This window comes from Sinohyriopsis cumingii, chromosome 13, assembly GCF_028554795.1.
Source record: "Sinohyriopsis cumingii isolate HCF-2022 chromosome 13, ASM2855479v2, whole genome shotgun sequence".
Taxonomy (NCBI): domain Eukaryota; kingdom Metazoa; phylum Mollusca; class Bivalvia; order Unionida; family Unionidae; genus Sinohyriopsis; species Sinohyriopsis cumingii.
This window is the reverse complement of record NC_142973.1, coordinates 3996748-4015131: the sequence shown is the minus strand read 5'-3', so window position 1 is coordinate 4015131 and position 18384 is coordinate 3996748.

Sequence of the window (18384 nt, the reverse complement as noted above, 5' to 3'; positions counted from 1 at the left end):
TTCTCCATTTTTTACAATCCAATTCACAATTTATAACACAACACTTTAATAAAAAGTTCATTAATTTCTTCTTTTCTCCTTGTTTAGTCTCTCTGTTTTTTGAATTTCTTCACCGTCACACTCTTTTCCTCTTCTTCCTCCTCGCTTTCTTCCCTTCTTCTTTTTTTCTCCTGTTTCTTTTTCTTCACCTGTCTTCTTTCTTCCTCAGAAGAATCCCTCTCTTCCTCTGAAGAATCCCTCTCTTCTTCTGAAGAATTCCTCTCTTCTTCTGACTCCTCTTGTTTCTTTTTTGGGCAATCTGGAGACCAATGTCCTTTTTCTTTACAATAATAACAGGTATCTTGACTTTTGTCTCTTTTATCCCCTGTTTTTTTTCTTTTTTGACGGTCTGGACACTCTGAAGACCAATGCCCTTTCTTCTGACAGATATAGCAAGTATCTTGACTTTTATCTCTAAAGGAAGGAGAGTAGTCCGTAGGCTGGTCTGAAGAGAATTTTCTAATGACCCCTCGCAAAGCTCTGACGAAACGTTCCATCTGGTCAGTCTCTTCCATCGTTGTGCTCGGCTCGAGAGTGAAATGAATAGTGAAAGGACAAGACACACACCCTTTTATATACGCTGGTCTGCTATGACTATAAAGTAGTTTATGGTGTTTGAACTTGAGTCATTTGACTTTTTGCTTTCAAGATGAAACGATCCCATTCATTCGAGAAGAAAGAAGAAGAAAGTAAGAGGCAGAAACGTGATCTATCGCCTCGTACCAGGGCTGAGATCTTGGCACAAATTCATGCCAGTGATTTTGAAGAGGACATGAGTGAACCAGAATCCGAACCCTCTAAACCAAGTTCATCACCCTTAGTTAACCCTGAAAATTACTATTCCATTCGAGAGACGGAAAAGCGCTCCTCTAGAAAATTTAGAACCACGGCTTACAAATACACGGTGAAGTTTAAAGATTTCAAGGCTGAAGTGCCGTTAGAGAAAGCAGAAGGGTTCATAACTGAGGTGTGGGATTCTTTGCTCACTTCACTCAAGCGACAATGTCAACCCAAAGAAGACGATCGCTTGAGACTTTCCATACAACACGACGGTTTGAAATCCCCTGTTTGGATCGAGTTTAGCACCCCTGCAGAATTAACTGCTTCCAAAGTCATGGACAAGATTCAACACGTACAACAATCTAATGATCAGTTTGACATCACCGATGGTAAAGCCACACTGGACATGACCCACGTCTCTCCTCCTCAAGGGACTGGACGCAAAAAGATGTTATTGGTGGACGACCTTCGCAACACCAAAACGAGTCTCGTCCGAATTAACAACCCTCATGACCAGATGTGTTTAGCCCGTGCCATCGTGGTGGGACGAACCTATGCCAACAAGAACGACACGGTAGAATGGAAAAGAACCTGGAACACTATTCAACGTTCCGACCGAGCCAAACAACGAAACGAAGCAGAACTCCTGTTACAACAAGCCGGACTGCCCAAAGACACACCTTGTGGCATTCCCGAGATGCAAAAATTGCAAGATGTCCTAGCTCCACGATACACCTTGAAAGTGCACCCTCAAGAAATGCGCGGGCCTCTATTGTTTCGAGGCCAAGATTTTAAGGACGGAAAATACATTCACCTTTATCATCACGATGACCATTTCGATACCATTACCAGTATCACTGGATTCCTGGGATATGTTTATTATTGTGAGAAATGTGACTATGGTTATAATAATCGAGAGCAACACAAACATTGTGGATGGAAATGCTCAGGATGTTTGGCCTCTCCACCCTGTCTGAGCGAAGAACCAGTGCCTTGTTCAACTTGTCTGCGCACGTTTGTCAGCCCTACCTGTTACCAACAACATCTGAAGACGCAAGGTTCACAGAAGAAATGCGCTTGTCAACTGCTGAGATTGTGCCCTACGTGTGGACAAGGCATACGTACCAATAGTACCAAGGCACACGTATGTCGAGGAAAGAAAAAATGTCACATTTGTCACCACATCGTGGACTTGGAACACGAATGCTACGTGCAAAAATACCAACCCCCACCAGAGAAAGAGGACGGTCACAAGAAGAAAGGCAATTTCATCTTTTTCGATTTCGAATGCATGCAAGAGACTGGCATTCACATTCCTAATTTCTGCGTGGCTCATCGAGCGTGCGAGAAGTGCATTCAAGAACCTATCTTCAGTCATTGCCCTCACTGCAGCAAGATTCCTGGAGGACGTGAAAAAATCTTTCGGGGACCAAACACGTTAGCCGATTTTGCACAATGGGTCTTAGACCCCATCGACAAGACGTGGAGCCAAGAGGACATCGAACGTTACGGAGATTGTCATCGTCATGCCACGGTGATGGCTCACAATTTCTCCGGATACGATGGACAGTTTCTTTTGAGGTACTATACGGAACAAGGCACCGAGCGTCCTAAAGTGACTTTGAACGGAGCCAAAATCATTTTCATGCAAGTGGGACAAGTACAGTTTAAAGATTCGATGAGTTACTTGGCCATGCCTTTGAGTCGAATGCCTAAAACGTTTGGAATGACAGAAATGGCTAAAGGGTACTTTCCACACTTTTTCAATACGGAAGCCAATCAACATGCCGTTCTACCCCATTTACCTGAGGCTCACTATTACGACCCCGACAACATGCGTACCAAACAACGAGAAGCTTTCTACGCTTGGTACCAGGCTCATGCCTCTGACCCCTTCGACTTTCAGGAAGAAATGTTAAAGTATTGTCGTTCCGACGTGGACATTTTACGACGTTGCTGTGGAAAATTTCGAGAACTGTTCATGGAACACGGAGGGGTCGATCCTTTGAAAGAAGCTTGCACCATTGCCAAAGCGTGTTCCTTAGTGTACCGCCAACGATTCATGCCTGAAAACACCGTGGCTGTCATCAGTCCTCAAACGACCCACTATGTCAAGCGTCAATACTCGGTCAAAGCCCTACGTTGGTTACATTACTTGTGCGACAAGGAAGACAAGTGGATTCAGCATGCCCGCAACGGAGGGGGCGAAAAGACCATCGGAACGTATTCGGTAGATGGCTGGGACTTAGAAAACCCCAAGATCGTGTACGAGTTTAACGGTTGCTTGTTTCACGGATGTCCCGTCTGTTACCCTGACCGTGGTACTAAAAATCAGTTTTTGCAACGAACCATGGAAGACTTGTACCAGGACACTTGTCAGCGACGCCTAAAGTTAGAACAGGAAGGATACCAAGTGGTGGAAATGTGGGAACACGAGTACGATCACCGTATGAAAACCGATCCCGAGTTTAAACGCCTCGTGGAAAGTTACCAGTTCATGGACCCGCTGAACCCGAGGGATAGTTTGTACGGAGGAAGGACCAATGCCACCTGTTTGCTGTACCAAGCCGACGAAGAGAAAGGAGAAGAAATCAAATACTTGGACGTGTGTTCGCTGTATCCCTACGTGTGCAAATATTGTCGTTTTCCCGTAGGGCACCCACAATTGCTGACGGAACACATCGACCTGAAAAACATTCGACAATACGAAGGCTTGATCAAGTGCAAAGTTTTGCCTCCCACCAACCTCTACCATCCCGTCTTACCTCACCATTGTCAAGGCAAACTGATGTTTCCCTTGTGCCGTACTTGTGCCGAAACGTGCAACCAAGACCAACCTTGTCAGCACACCCAGGAAGAACGTGCCTTGACGGGAACCTGGGTCAGCGTAGAATTGTTCAAAGCTCTGGACATGGGATACCAACTGTTAGAAGTGTACGAAATTTGCCACTTTCCCAAGACACAACAATACCACAAGGGTGACCCTACTCAGAAAGGCATTTTCGCCGACTACGTGGATGCCTTTTTGAAACTGAAGCAAGAAGCCAGCGGCTATCCTTCCTGGTGTCACACTCCCGAAGACCAAATACAATTCAAAGAGAAATACCGGGAACAAGAAGGCATCACTTTAGACCACATCGAGAAAAACGAAGGCAGGCGATCGTTTGCCAAAGTGATGTTAAATTGCTTGTGGGGTAAAATGGCACAACGACCGTGTTTACCCAAGACGGAATATTTGACAGAACCTTCCCGCTACTTCCAGATGATTCACGATAAAACCAAATACATGAAACACGTGGACGTCGTTCGAGAGAATTTAATCTTGGTCAATTACGAAGAAGATCTGGACTTTGTACAAGACGACCCTTTTGGAAATGTCATCATTGCGGCTTACGTGACAGCCCATGCTCGCTTAAAATTGTACGAAGCTTTAGAACTGTTAGGGGAACGCGTCCTGTACTTTGACACGGACAGTTGCATTTACATCCATCACCCGATTCAACATCACCCTAACATCGAAGGAGACCGTTTAGGAGCCTGGACAGACGAACATCCCGACGACAAGATTCTAAGTTTCGTCAGTGGCGGTCCCAAAAATTACGGCTACGAATACCGTGACAAACAAGGAGAAGTGCACACGACGTGCAAAGTGAAAGGACTGACTCTGAATTATCGTACCAGTCGAGTGGTCAACTTTGGGGTATTGAAAGAAGCCTTGCAATCGGGAGAGGATGGAAACTTTAAAGTGACCACCTACCAACCGAACAAAATTGTACGTTTACCCACTCACCACATCGTCAGTCGGCCCTTGGAAAAAGTCTATCAAATTGTATACCAGAAGCGAGTTCGACTTCCCAATCATTTCACCTTACCGTACGGTCACGTCGGTATTGGTCTGTATATAAAAAAGGAACCCTAGGCAAGATCGATAGTTCATTGTGACTACCAAGACCGAGCGAACAAGATGAATACTTTGAAAAAGACATCGTTTCAGTTTGGGGATTGTAAAAAAGTTGTATCTTCCTCTAGTGTGACTAATATTGGATGGATAAGACCCATGCATTGCGACGGAAAATGTCCGGAAGGAAACTGCGATTGTCCATGTGGTTACCATTGTAATTGCGTAACGGAGTTTGCAGACGAGTGCGATTGTGAGCCTTGCGATGGGACCGATGCTGTACCTTGTGACCTGAGCGATGCCGTAAAGCATCATGGGAACTTTAGTGCCCCTACCCCTGTCATGGAAAGTGATGCTGTGCGTGTCAAACCTGTGGGATGCGAAAGCGATGCTGCTCGTCCTCTTGGACATTTTACTGGGTTTCGTTTTAAAGGGGAATGTCGACCTTCACGTTTACCTCCCTACGGATGTCATCCAGCCCTGAGCAAACTCCTACCCATTTCACTCAACCCTCATCGAAACGAACCTGTGAAAAACGAATATTCGTTTCCTGTGCGTTCGTCGGAATACTGCGACTTTGAAAATCGTCTTCAATCGTTCAAAGGAAAATGGCCAAAGTATCTGGGAGGACCGACCCCCGAAGAATTAGCCAGAGCCGGATTTTTCTACTTGGGCGAAGGAGATAAAGTCAAGTGCTTCAGTTGCGGTGTGTCACTTCACCACTGGGAACCGCAAGATTCGGCCTACGTAGAACATGCTCGATGGTCACCGAATTGTCATTACTTACCTTTAGTGGGACCGAGACATTGAAGTAACTTCTTACCATAATCATCTGTTCATGGATACTTTACAAGAGAACATTTGTGCTTTGCCTGTGGAGTTGAGAGAACGCATTTACCGAGAGCTGGTCAAAATACAAGTGAAACGTAAAGAACAATTGCATCCTATACGTCACCGGTGTTTGAACCACTGGTACCTGAAGGCTATACAAGGACTGATTCAATTGAAAGTGTTCCATTGGACAGACATTGATCAACGACCTCCTGGTTATAAAAAGGAATGGTTTGGTATTGACGATTCTATCTACTACATTGTAAACGTACTGCATCGAATTCCAGAGGAAGAGTTAACGAATTACCAACATCTTTCACACAATGTCAACTTGGTGAAAGAGGAAACTTCTGAACGAATTGTAATGTGTAGATTAGTGACTCAACGATTTAAATTCGACACTGAAGTGAAACCATGTTTGTGCAAAGAGTACATTTCTTGTGTCAGACCAAAGAGGATTTAGTATGACCTATTCATGGATACTTTACAAGAGAACATTCGTGCTTTGCCTGTGGAGTTGAGAGAACGCATTTACCGAGAGTTGGTCAAAATACAAGTGAAACGTAAACTCAAAGTGATTCATCCGTTTTTAAATTATGCTCTGTTCCAAAGTACAAGAAGACTGATTATGAGTGGATATTACATTAGGCACAAAGTTAAACGAGGCTATTGGCTACCACCCAACGATTCCAAAAACAGTGTATATACTTATGGATACTTTACAAGAGTACATTTTGGGCTTACCTGTGGAGTTGTGAGAACGCATTTACCGAGAGCTGGTGAAAATACAAGTGAAACGTAAAGAACAATTGCATCCGATACGTCACCAGATCTTTAACCACTGGTACTTGAATGGTATAAGAGAACTGATTCGTCAGAAATTCTTTCAATGGTCAGACATTGTTCAAAACTTTGAGGTCGCTAATGATCGACATGTTCATAATTATGGTTACTTCGAGATTCACCTACAGCAATACATTGAGGAAGACAAGTTAAAGGATTACCAACATATTTTACGTGGAATCTACTTAGAGGAAGAGGAAACACCTAAACGAACTCTGACGTTTCGGTTACAGTATGCAAGATTTAGATTCCCTACTGGAGAACGAAGATCTCTGGCTAGAAAGTACGTCTATTGCATCCGAAAAAAAGAGAATATAAAAACAGGCTGCCATGCCACGGTTTATGTCACATGTCATCCAACAGATTCCGTGGAAGGAACTCAATGACCATATTCAAACCGTGGATCATTACCATCAATTATTACAAGAACTGTATCCATTCAATTTTGGACGACAAGTGGTGTGTGTCTTAGTGACTTGTTTTCTGGGATTTCGTTTACCAGCCGATTCTTTGTGGACTCTTTACGATCAGTACTTACCACCTCCATGGCCTTAAATGGTCACGAAAAACTCCTTTTGCTCAAAGCCTTGCGTTTTCATCTGGATACTTCTCGACCTCAACAGGAAAAAAAGATTCGTCAACTTTTAGCGACCCAAGACGTGTATGACGATATGTGTGTAGCTTGTGACTTACACCCTCATTGGACAGATGTTCGTGATTGGAAAAAGGGGGGTTTTGAGGCTTGGACCCAAGAAGTGGCCCAGTATGCACAAGAGTTGTTCAAGGAAAAAAGTTACTTTTCAACCTGTGTTAGTGACGGTGCCAGAAGAACCCGTCACCGAGAACAACCACTCGCTTCAGGACAGGACTGTCATGGACATGCCTGAAAGGTCATTCCGGGAGGACACTTGTGTGACAATACCTCATGTAGAGACTGTAAGAACATTACACACTGTCCCTAGGACATCTTGGTTAACCAAAACATGTTGTACAGACACTTGTTTATATTCCACTTTGATCGCTTTGCTGTGTTTTATATTCCTGTACATCACTATTTGGGTTGTATGTATTTTTGTCTTTCGTGTTCATATTTGAAACATTCAATAAACGTGTTCTGAAAAAGTATATAAACTCTTGTCTTGTTTGTTTTTTCGTGTCACAAGTGACATTTCTCATACCATGGCTACCTCTGCTGTCTCTGCTCCCTCTTCCTCTACTGTCAAAGTCATCGACGAACACTTAGATCGTGCCAGTTGGGAGGCTTTGTATCTTCGCCATCCCTTTAACATGCTCATTGCTGGACCTAGCGGTTCAGGCAAAACCGAATTCGTCAAACGTTTGATCGAACATAAACATCATTTGATCGATCGGCCCCCTCAACGGATCGTGTGGTGTTACAAAGAGTGGCAATCGGCGTACAGCCTCTTGCGAGAAAGTCAAGGCGATTCCATCGTGTTTGTGGAAGGCATTCCTAAAGAAGACGACGGCATCGTCTCTGACTCCCGTCTAACCCATTTGGTCATTTTCGACGACATGTTAGGAGAAGACGAAGAAGAAATTAAATTGTGGTTTACGCGCAAAGGGCATCACCGTAATGCCAGTGTCGTTTACATCACCCAAAATTTGTTTCAACAAAGTAAAGCCCATCGCACCATCAGTCTCAATGCGCATTACGTGGTCTTGTTTAAAAGCCCTCGAGATAAATCGCAAGTGCAAGTCTTAGCCAAACAGTTAGGAACGCCTTGGCTGACTCAGGCGTACGACGATGCCACTCAAACGCCACACGCCTATTTACTCGTCGATTTGAAACCTACGACCCCCGAGGATTTGCGATTTCGTACCCACTTGTTTCACCACTGGTGCCAAGACGGAGGGCCTGTCCTGTACACGTCTCCGTCCTCGACTTCATTTCACTCCCCATGAAAAAAATCTATAAAAACCTCAGACCCTTTTTCGTCTGTCTCACACAGTGTGAACATGACGTCCCTTCAGTCGCATCTTCCCGTCAAATTGATTCGTGCCTTGTATGGCATCAGCCGAGAAAAAGATCCACAAACACGAGCCCGTGTCTTAGAAGCTAGTCTCAAAGAAGTCTTACGATGGTTCACGGTGACGGCACGTCAATTACTCCAAGGAATCATTCAGATTCCTCATCAAACCCAACGCTTTTTCGATCGAAACAAAGTCGCTTTGGTCCAACTGGCCGATCCCCGCATCGACACTCAAACCAAAAAACAAATCATTTTGAAACCTGGAGGGAGCGGTACTCTAGGAGGGGTCATCATTCGCTCACTCTTAAGATGGGATCCTAATGCCCCCAAAGTTATCCCCAAGACAAAAGTCCAACGAAGCCCCAAGAAGAAAAAGAAAAAGACCAGGTCCCCAAGAAGAATAACTTCTCCAGTGGCAGGACCCTCCTCTTACCAGACACCACCACCATCACCCCGGAAAAAGAAAAGAAGCCCCCAGAAAAAGAAACAGAGAAAAAGTCCCCAGAAAAAGAAAAGTCCACAGAAGAAGAAGAAAACTAGTCGCAAGAGAGGCACTTCGGCCAGGACGCAACCTTACACTCGCAAGCCACGACCTGCCACAGCGTCTCCGGCAGCCTCACGTTTGTCCACTTCTCCGTTGATGTCACCAGGAACTGAAGAGTACTTGGAGACGTTGATCACACCAAGAACTTCTCCGTTGATGACCCCCAAAAGAACTTCCCCAGTGGCAGGACCTTCCAATTTAGCGGCAGTGGCTGCTGCTCACAAAGTACCTTCTCCCAAAATCAAAGTCCATGAAAGATCGGGCATGTTACAAAGTTTACTGGATTTGTCCAAGCAAGAACTGGCTCGATTTAGTCCGTTACGTACCCCTGCACGACGTGTCATGCCTGTCCTCAAACTGATAAAACGTAAAGACAATCAGTGGCGACGAGTTCCAGTATAAAAAGACCTGTGACCAAGTCGGGGGTATCAGTGAACTTGTAAAAGATGTCACCTCCAAGAAGCCACAAAAGAAAGAGACAAAGGCAGACGCGTCATCCGACAAAGCGCTTAGCCAAGCATCGACGTTACCCTAAAAAAAGACACAGTCGTTCCAAGAAAAAGAGGCGTCAACAAAGGGGAGGATTCCTTGGCGATTTTCGGAAAAACATTGTCACCTTTATGACAAAGCGATAGTCCCAGAAAAAAAAAGATAAAAGGGTGTGCGTTAAGTCATCGACGTTAGTGTCTGTTCGGTGAATGTCCCGGAACCCACAAGCAAAAATGTCACCCTCCAGAAAACCCCAAGGAAAAAAAAGGAAAGGACTGCCACCACGTTTAGCCAAACATGGGGACCTGTTATCTGTCCTGTCCAAAGCTTCTCCACCCCTACGAAAAAAACTCATTCAAACGGCCTCCAAAGAGGTCATCGATACCGTGTGCGAATGTTGTTTGAACGTTTTGAAAGGCACGATCCCTTTGTCCAAACACCAGAAACAATGCTTAGGCAAACATCGTCACGTTCTTCGGAAAATGGTTCAAAAGAAAATTCCCATTCGTCAAAAAAAGAAGATGTTGGTCCAACGTGGAGGCATTTTACCTCTCTTGTTAGGCCCCATACTAAAAGGAGTCTTGGGAACCATGTTGGGAGGACTGATGGGAGCAAGATAAAAAGGCCTTCGGAAGTCCCAAGATCTCAGAATTCATCCCTGACAACCCCATGGAAGGACGAAAACTAGCTTTAGTGCCTTACAAACGATGGATGGAATACCATCGGTGGCAAGAACAACGCACCCCGCATTTACCTCCCAATCCCAATTTGAGCGAAATGTCCCAGTTACAACACGAATTGCAGTCCTTGATGGATCGCCAAGATTTGTCCGAAACAGAAAAATCGCAAAAGTACGGTCAACTCTTGCAACGATTGCAACTCTTTCACCAGAAAGCTTTAGACGAAACAGCTCTACCCACTCTGAAAGATTTTAAGACCTTGATGAAAAGTCCAGCACCATCACCAGTACCAGTACCAGTACCAGTACCAGTGGTCAAGACAGAAAAAGGAGAAGAAGAAGAGGAAGGGTTTCTAACTCCACCAGAAAAAGTACGCAAGTTAACAACACCATCTACCTCCAGAATTGGATGGATTAAAAAGATGATGGCCACCCCTTCTTCATCACAAGAGAAAAAGAAAGTGAAGACAGAAGTGAAACAAGAACAGATATCCCCTGCACAGACATCCTCCTCCTCTTCGACACCTATTGCTGGTCGCACACGCAAAGCCTTGCAATCCAAGAAAATACCCCAAGAGAAAAAGAGTAGCCTCTTCCAAGAGTGGGTGCCTTATTAACACATCAACCAACACAAAAAATGGAAAAAGTCTTAGCCAGCATTTACTACGATCCCTCCCATCCTGCAGGTTACGCAGGAGTTCAAAAATTGTATCGTGCTGCCAAAACTCGACTGAAAAGTCTCCGTTTACCTCAAGTGCAACGATGGTTACAAGAACAAGCTACCTACACTTTACACAAACCCATTCGACGCAAGTTTGCCAGAAGTCGCACCCGAGTGGAAGGCATCGATCATCAATGGCAAGCCGATTTAGCCGATGTCTCTCATTTGGCCAGCTACAATCGCGGCTACAAATATTTGTTTTGTGTCATCGACGTCTTTTCCAAATTTGCCTGGGTCGTGCCCTTGACTTCCAAATCCAGCAGCGAGTTAGTGCGAGCCCTGCAACGGGTGTTGAAACAAAGCGGTCGTCGCCCTCTTCGATGGCAAACGGACAAAGGCACCGAATTTCTGAACCAAGCTTTCCAAAAAGAATTAAAGAAACGTGACATTCATTTTTTTACCACCGAGAATCCCGAAACCAAAGCCAGTATCGTGGAACGTTTTCAACGTACTTTGAAAGAACGCATGTGGAAATATTTTACGCATCACCACACTCTGAAGTACATCGACATCTTACCGCACCTGGTGCAAGCGTACAACCAATCTTACCATCGAAGCATCGGACGTGCCCCGCAAGACGTGACTCCCGACAACGAAGTGCTGGTGTTCGAGCGCCTGTTCGGTACGTCCCCGACGAGGGCTGTCCCCAAGAAAAGTGGAGAGTTGACCGTGGGAGATTGGGTGCGCATTGGCAAAACCAAACGCACTTTCGACAAAGGTTACTTACCTAACTGGACGACCGAACTGTTTCGCGTCACTGGACGAGTACATGGCCGTCATCCTGCCGTCTATAAATTGGAAGACATGAACGGAGAAGTACTCAAAGGAACGTTTTATTTGCCCGAGTTACAACGTGTCACCAAAAAAGAAGACGACGTGTACGACATCGAAAGCATTCTCGAACGCAGAACCCGTAAAGTGGGCAAACGACGTGTCAAAGAAGTCAAAGTACGTTGGAAAGGATATCCACCCAGTTTCGATTCTTGGATCGACGCTTCGCAAGTCATCGACTATAAAAAGAAGAAGTGACCATCATGCCCTTTCACACAGCAGCAGACGCAGCTACGTCGACCAATCCTTCTTCCCCTAGTTCTTCTGTGCAAGATTTACAAAAACAACCCTTGTGGGTGTGGTGTGGAGAACGTGTGCCTAAAACGCAAATCGTCTTTTTCTGCCAAATCTTCGTGGTGTATTGTGTCATCGGGGCAGCCATCGCCAATTTGAGTTTGCAACAAGGAGACAAACAATTGTGGACCATTTTATTGAGCAGTTGCATCGGTTACCTGCTTCCCAATCCCTCCCTGAAATTCTCCTCGAACGGGAACGTTGTGTCCAGTGCCAGTGCCAGTCACCACTCCAACAACCACAACCAGAACCCCATTTTGGGCGGAGACACACCTCTGACATCCACTAATATTCCCTCGGACAGCCACAGAACTCTGGAATTATGAGTCACCAAAACCAATTTTACTTAACCTTACCCAGTGACAGTTCCATGGAGGTGTTTCCCCACAACACGTTGTGCTGTTACACGGCCAAATTACCTCAGGCCATCCCCTTAGATCACGAAGCCCATTGGGAAGTGGCTTTAGTGGAAATCATTCACCCGACCCAAGTCCTCAATGTCATTCCCAATCAAAATTTTTTTAATGTGGAAGTTCATGACGAGTCATTGCAACAGGAGTTGAATAAGAAAGTCACGTATGACAATAAAATCTATAATGAGAAAACTCAAAAATGGACCTACCACTTTTTAATTCCCCCAGGTTATTATTTCAGTGGTCAACATTTGGTCAACGTCATAGCTGCCAAGTTTAATGGCGTGTTTGGGAAAGCTTTGGAGCATGCCAAAATAAGTGTCACCATGGAGTACCACAAAGTAGCTCGTCGCTTCTCGATGAGATTTGAGCGGAGTAAAATCATGTCCATTTTATTTTGTCCTGAATTGTTTGACATGTTGGGCGGAGACATGAACCTGAGAATGAGCATACTCAAGAACAACGAATTACCCATCGTTTACGACAACGAGTCTTTTAGCAAGTTATTTCGTACCCCAGTAGAACTGAACCAAGGACTGAATTTGATGTTCGTGTACTCCGATGTGGTGGAATACAACGTGGTGGGACACACCTCCGTGCCGTTACTGCGTGTCATTCCTTTCAAAGTGGATTCTGCCGCAAACGCTGACGAGGAAGGTGGAAACACTTACCACGTTCACCGCGAATTGTCCATCCTCATTATTTGCCGGTCAGCAAGTCGTATTTGGACACGGTCAACATTACTATAAAAGGAGATTTGGGACAAAATATTCCATTCACCAAAGGAAAAGTCACGGTGAAACTCCATTTTCGAAAACGGTTATCTCACGATTCGTAAGTAAGTCATGTATCCAGTGTACCAAGGGGTTGCACGACAGCGAGGACACGGTTTAGGAGATATGTTAAAATCGGCCTTTCGTTCGGTGGCCCCGGTGTTGAAACCGATGGTGACACGCGGATTGCACGCCTTGAAAGATGCGGCACTGACGCAAGGCAAAGAATTTCTCCAAAATGTCATCATCGACAAACAAAACCCTAAAGAAGCCTTCATGAGGGCAGGCAAAAATGTCCTGCTGCAAACGGGTAAAGACATTTTAGGCCGACGAGACACACCTATAAATGCCCTGCACGTTACCGAGTCAGGCATTCAGCAAGGACAAGGCAGAAAGAGACGACGAAGAAAACACCCTTTCACCAGACTTCAAGCTAGAAAAGCCAAGAAAAGAAGAACCGTTCGAGACTTAGACGTTTTCGATTATTGAGACACAGAAAAAATGATGCACCGAGAGTCATGTGCTTGTTCCAAGACGGAACTGGATATGTTTGCCATGCCCCCCACCATGATGACGATGCAAGAATCCCAGTGGGTGGAATTTCATCCCGTCTCCTCTTTGACGGATTCCGCTCCCATCGAGTTCGAAATCAAAGGACAACCCGAAGATTACATCGATCTGAATAGCAGTTACCTGTATTTGAAAGTCAAAGTGATCAAAACTGACAACACCAATCCTGGAGCCAATGATAGGGTAGCGCCCGTCAACAATTTCATGCATTCCTTGTTCAGCGAAGTGGACTTGTACTTGAATAACAAACTGGTCAGCAGCAGCATGGATACTTACCCATATCGTGCCTACTTGGAAAATCTCTTGACGTACGGAAAAGAAGCCAAGAATACTCATCTGGATGCTTGCGTGGTATGGAAACCTGACACGGCAGGTGCAGGCACGTTTAGCGACACAGCCCTGACAGAAGATGACAATCCTCACAATGTGGGGTTTAACACACGTAGAACTAAAATTTTGCAAGGACGTAGTTTAGAACTGATGGATCGTTTGCATTTGGACATGTGGTTACAAGAAAAGTATTTACTGAACGGAGTTGATATTCGCCTGAGACTGAATCGTAGCACTGCCGCTTTCCATTTGATGGCCCATGCCAACGAATACAAAACTGTTATCCAAGAAGCCAGACTTTACGTACGCCGTGTGGAAGTGTTACCTAAAGTGGGAAACGACATCAGTCAGACGTTGAGCAGAACGACCGCCAAGTATCCCATACGACGTGTGGAAGTGAAAACGTTCACCATTCCTGTTGGACAGCGATCCATGATCGAAGATCATCTGTTCCAAGGACAGTTACCCAAGCGTTTGATCGTTGGTATCGTCAGGAATTCAGCTTTCAATGGACTTCATAACGAAAATCCTTTTGAGTTTCGACACTCTAGCGTGTCCAAAATCGAAGTCAGTCGTGACGGCAAGACCTTGTGTACACGACCCTTTGAGCCTAACTTTGCCCAGAACAATTACTTGAGATCGTACTTGTCCCTGTACGAAGCCACCGGACAGTTAGGAACCAATACCAGTCACGGTATTACGTACGAAGATTATGCAGGAGGCTACGCTTTGTGGGCTTTCGATTTCACTCCAGACCAAGGCAGCGACGAGGGACATTTCCACCCTATAAAATCTGGCCAGATTCGTGTGGAAATTGAGTTTGCAAATCGAGACCCTGCTGATCCAACGTTGAACGTGATCCTGTATGCAGAATTTGACAATACAATAGAAATCAACAGTTTGAGAGAAGTCATTCTAGATTACTAGAAGCCATGGAAGACTGTTATCCCTCTTTACCTAGTGAAGAAACTTTGGACATGAAATGTGAGGAGACCGTGGAAGGAGAATCCCAAGACAAAGACGAAGAAATTGTCATGATGAAGTCGAGATGGCCAGAACAAGAAGCTCATTTAGTCTCCTGTTTTGCCAAACACTTGGTCGACAAAATGACGGAATTGATCAAGAAAAATTGTTATGGATGTCAAAACGATCATCCCAGTCAAATTCAACACGATAAATGCCTGATGTTGAGTCAAGAAGAAAAATTGGACGAGTATCTGGACGAAGCTTGGAGTCTCATCTCAAACAAAGACGTGTTGCACCAGTGGTATAAAGACTTGCGTGAACATTCTTGTCCACCATTAACCACTCAAGAGATCCATCGTATCGAAGCTCTCCTGAATCAGAGTGAGGAAACAGAACGAATAACCGTTTATTCGTCAGACATTTTCAAGCAAAAAGTCAGGATCGAATTGACGACTTATTATTACCTGTGAAGAAGAAAAAAAACACAAATCAATGGATACCTGGGAACTTTATTACCTTTTGAACCATAGTTCGTATACGGCTTCTTGGAATCCTGTCGTCTGTGCTAAAGATGAACTCCCTCATCGCAAACCTAAAGACCATCAAGCTTACGTGATCAACACGGACGAAAGTCATCTCCCAGGAACCCACTGGGTAGCCGTCTACTTTCCTCAAGAAGGATGTGTGGAATATTTCGATTCGTACGGATTGCCCCCTTTGGAAGACGATATCATCGACTTTATGAGAAGAAATGCTCAAACCACCCGATTCAATAACGTGAAATTACAAGGCACAGATTCCTTGGTGTGTGGACAGTACTGTGTGTATTTTCTGCATCATCGCAGCCTGGGCTATTCCTTAGAACATTTAGTGACTCATTTTGATCCTCGTTCTTCTGCTAGAAACGATGTGAAAGTAGATCGATGGTTTTGTGACCATTATGCTTATCTTTTGTCTCAAGCTAGGAAACGTAGTGTCCATCAATGGCCTAATGATTTCCAACAGTGGAAATCACAATTTCATTCACAACGTTGTCAGCCCTGTTTAAAGTAGATTGTCCATTGAGAAAAAAGTTTGTGATTTGAAAAAATTATTTGATGTTATAGTGTTGGATTATTGTTAAAAATGTTAGAGTTGTTGTTTAGTGTTAAGTGATTTTTGAATAAAAAAATGTTGTGTTTTGAAAAAATGCCTTTGTCTTTTGTTTAGCTATAAGAATGTTGAATTGATGCTCTTTCATTTCTTACTATCCCTCTCATGACAATCACTGAACGTTGCGAATCGAAAATCGTGTGGGGATGTTTTCCTTCACGTCCGCGCTTTCACTTTAAGAACCGGGTTGTTCCCAGTCTAGCCATCCATTGTCGACTCATCCTCCTAAGAAGATGTGCTCCAAACTAGCTAAGCTCAACGAAGCCTACGTGAATTTGCATAGGGTCAGACACAGTCTGATACCGAAACCAGAAGAAATAGAGAATGTGAGAATGTTAAAAATCACTGAAGACCTGATAGAAGAGCTCTTCAGAGAAGAAATGAACAGGGAGAAAGAAGAATGGACAGAGAAGTACAGACTTCAGAGACAGCAGCAACAACAGCAACAGCAACAGCAGCAACAGCAACCTGAAGCTGACAGAGGCTTTGTCGATTGCCGTATCGACACTAAAGAGTTCTTCTTCTCTTTCCGAAGAAGCAGACCTATTGCCAGAAAGTCTATCCTCAGAGGACATCGCATTCTTAGAAACTAAAAAAGAATGCCATAGCAAAAAAAACAACAAAAAAACAGCCCTTTTCAGGGCTACCCAATACTCTAGAAAAGAAATAACCATCAATTTGCCAATGTGTGTAGGTAGAGTAGTGTGAAAATAAACACTAACTCTTTCTTAAAAATTTTGAGGGTATGTGTTTGTGTATAGGATTGTGTGTTTGTGTGTTTGTAAGTGATAAAGTAGGATGGTGTGGATAGTAGATTAAAATTATGTCTTTTTTGGTGTTTGAGGTGTATATTTGGGGTTAGATTGGATTGCTTTGCTTATGTGGATAGTCTATTGAAGTGATTTATAAAAAATTTTAAAATAGTGATGGGTAGCATAAAAAAGTGAGTGAGTGTTTCTTTTAGGTCCGCGCGTTGTTGTTGTTTTTTTGGTCATGATCTAGGTAAGATGAATTTTATGTTTTAGGGGGATGTTTTCCTTCACGTCCGCGCTTTCAGTATAAATTGAAACTCGCTGGGCAGTCCAGCTACCCTTGTTGATTGATCAACACCAAAAAATGAACACGAGACTTGAGAAACTGTTGGAGCTTCATGTGCATCTGGAATATGCCAGGCGCATATTAAATGAACTGGCCGCGGAAGCCATTGTCGAGGAGGGAAGGATAAGAGAGGAGGAAAGAAGAAACAAAGAAGAGGAGGAGAGAAGATATAAAGAAGAAGAAGAAAGAAGATATAAAGAGGAAAGAAGAAACAAAGAAGAGGAGGAGGAAAAGGAGAGAAGAAATTTCAAAATCCCAGAGAGCGAAAATTGGGATTCTGAAGCAACATATCCTGCCTCCTCTCTCTGCCCCCAAAAGGTAAAAAGTAACTGGGGGATAAGATGTGTATGTGGCGCCAGGCCTGGAAGGTGCCACCATTAACCAGGTGTCCATGAAGTTCCAAACAAAACAGCCCTTTTCAGGGCTACCCAATACTCTAGAAAAGAAATAACTATTAATTTGCCAATGTGTAGAGGGAGAGTAGTGTGAATATAAACACTAACTCTTTATTAATAGTGGAAGTGTGTGTTTGTGTGTTTGTGTTTGTAAATGGTGAAGTAAGTTAGTGTGAATAGTAGATTATGGGTTTCTTAGCGTATGTGAAGAGTATAGTTAGGGTTATATTATATGAAAAAAGTAGGGGGATGTTTTCCTTCACGTACGCGCGATGTTTGGTCATCATCTAGGTAAGATCCATTTTATGTTTTAGGGGGATGTTTTCCTTCACGTTCGCGCTTTTCGTATAAGAACCCACAGTATTAGTTGTTCAAACCATTCTGCAAAGAATACAAAGAAGATGGCGTCAAACCACCTTAACAAAATGGAAAAATTGCAAAACGTCATGGACAATTTAGGAATGTTTGAGCAAATGTTGGTTAACCTAAACGAGGATCACTATTCTTATAGTCCCCATAGAGTGAAGATGGAGATAAACAATTTACGAAAAATGAAGGTAATCATTAGTGATCTGTTGAAAGAAATCAAGGAGGAAAAGGAGGATGAAGAGGAAAGGATAAGGATGAGAGAATGGAATGAAAAAATTGAAAAAGAAGAAGAAAATGAAAAGAGGAAGAAAGAAGAGGAGGAAGAGAAGAAGAAAGAAGAGGAGAAGAAAAAAAAGAAAGAGAAGAAGAGTGTAGGAG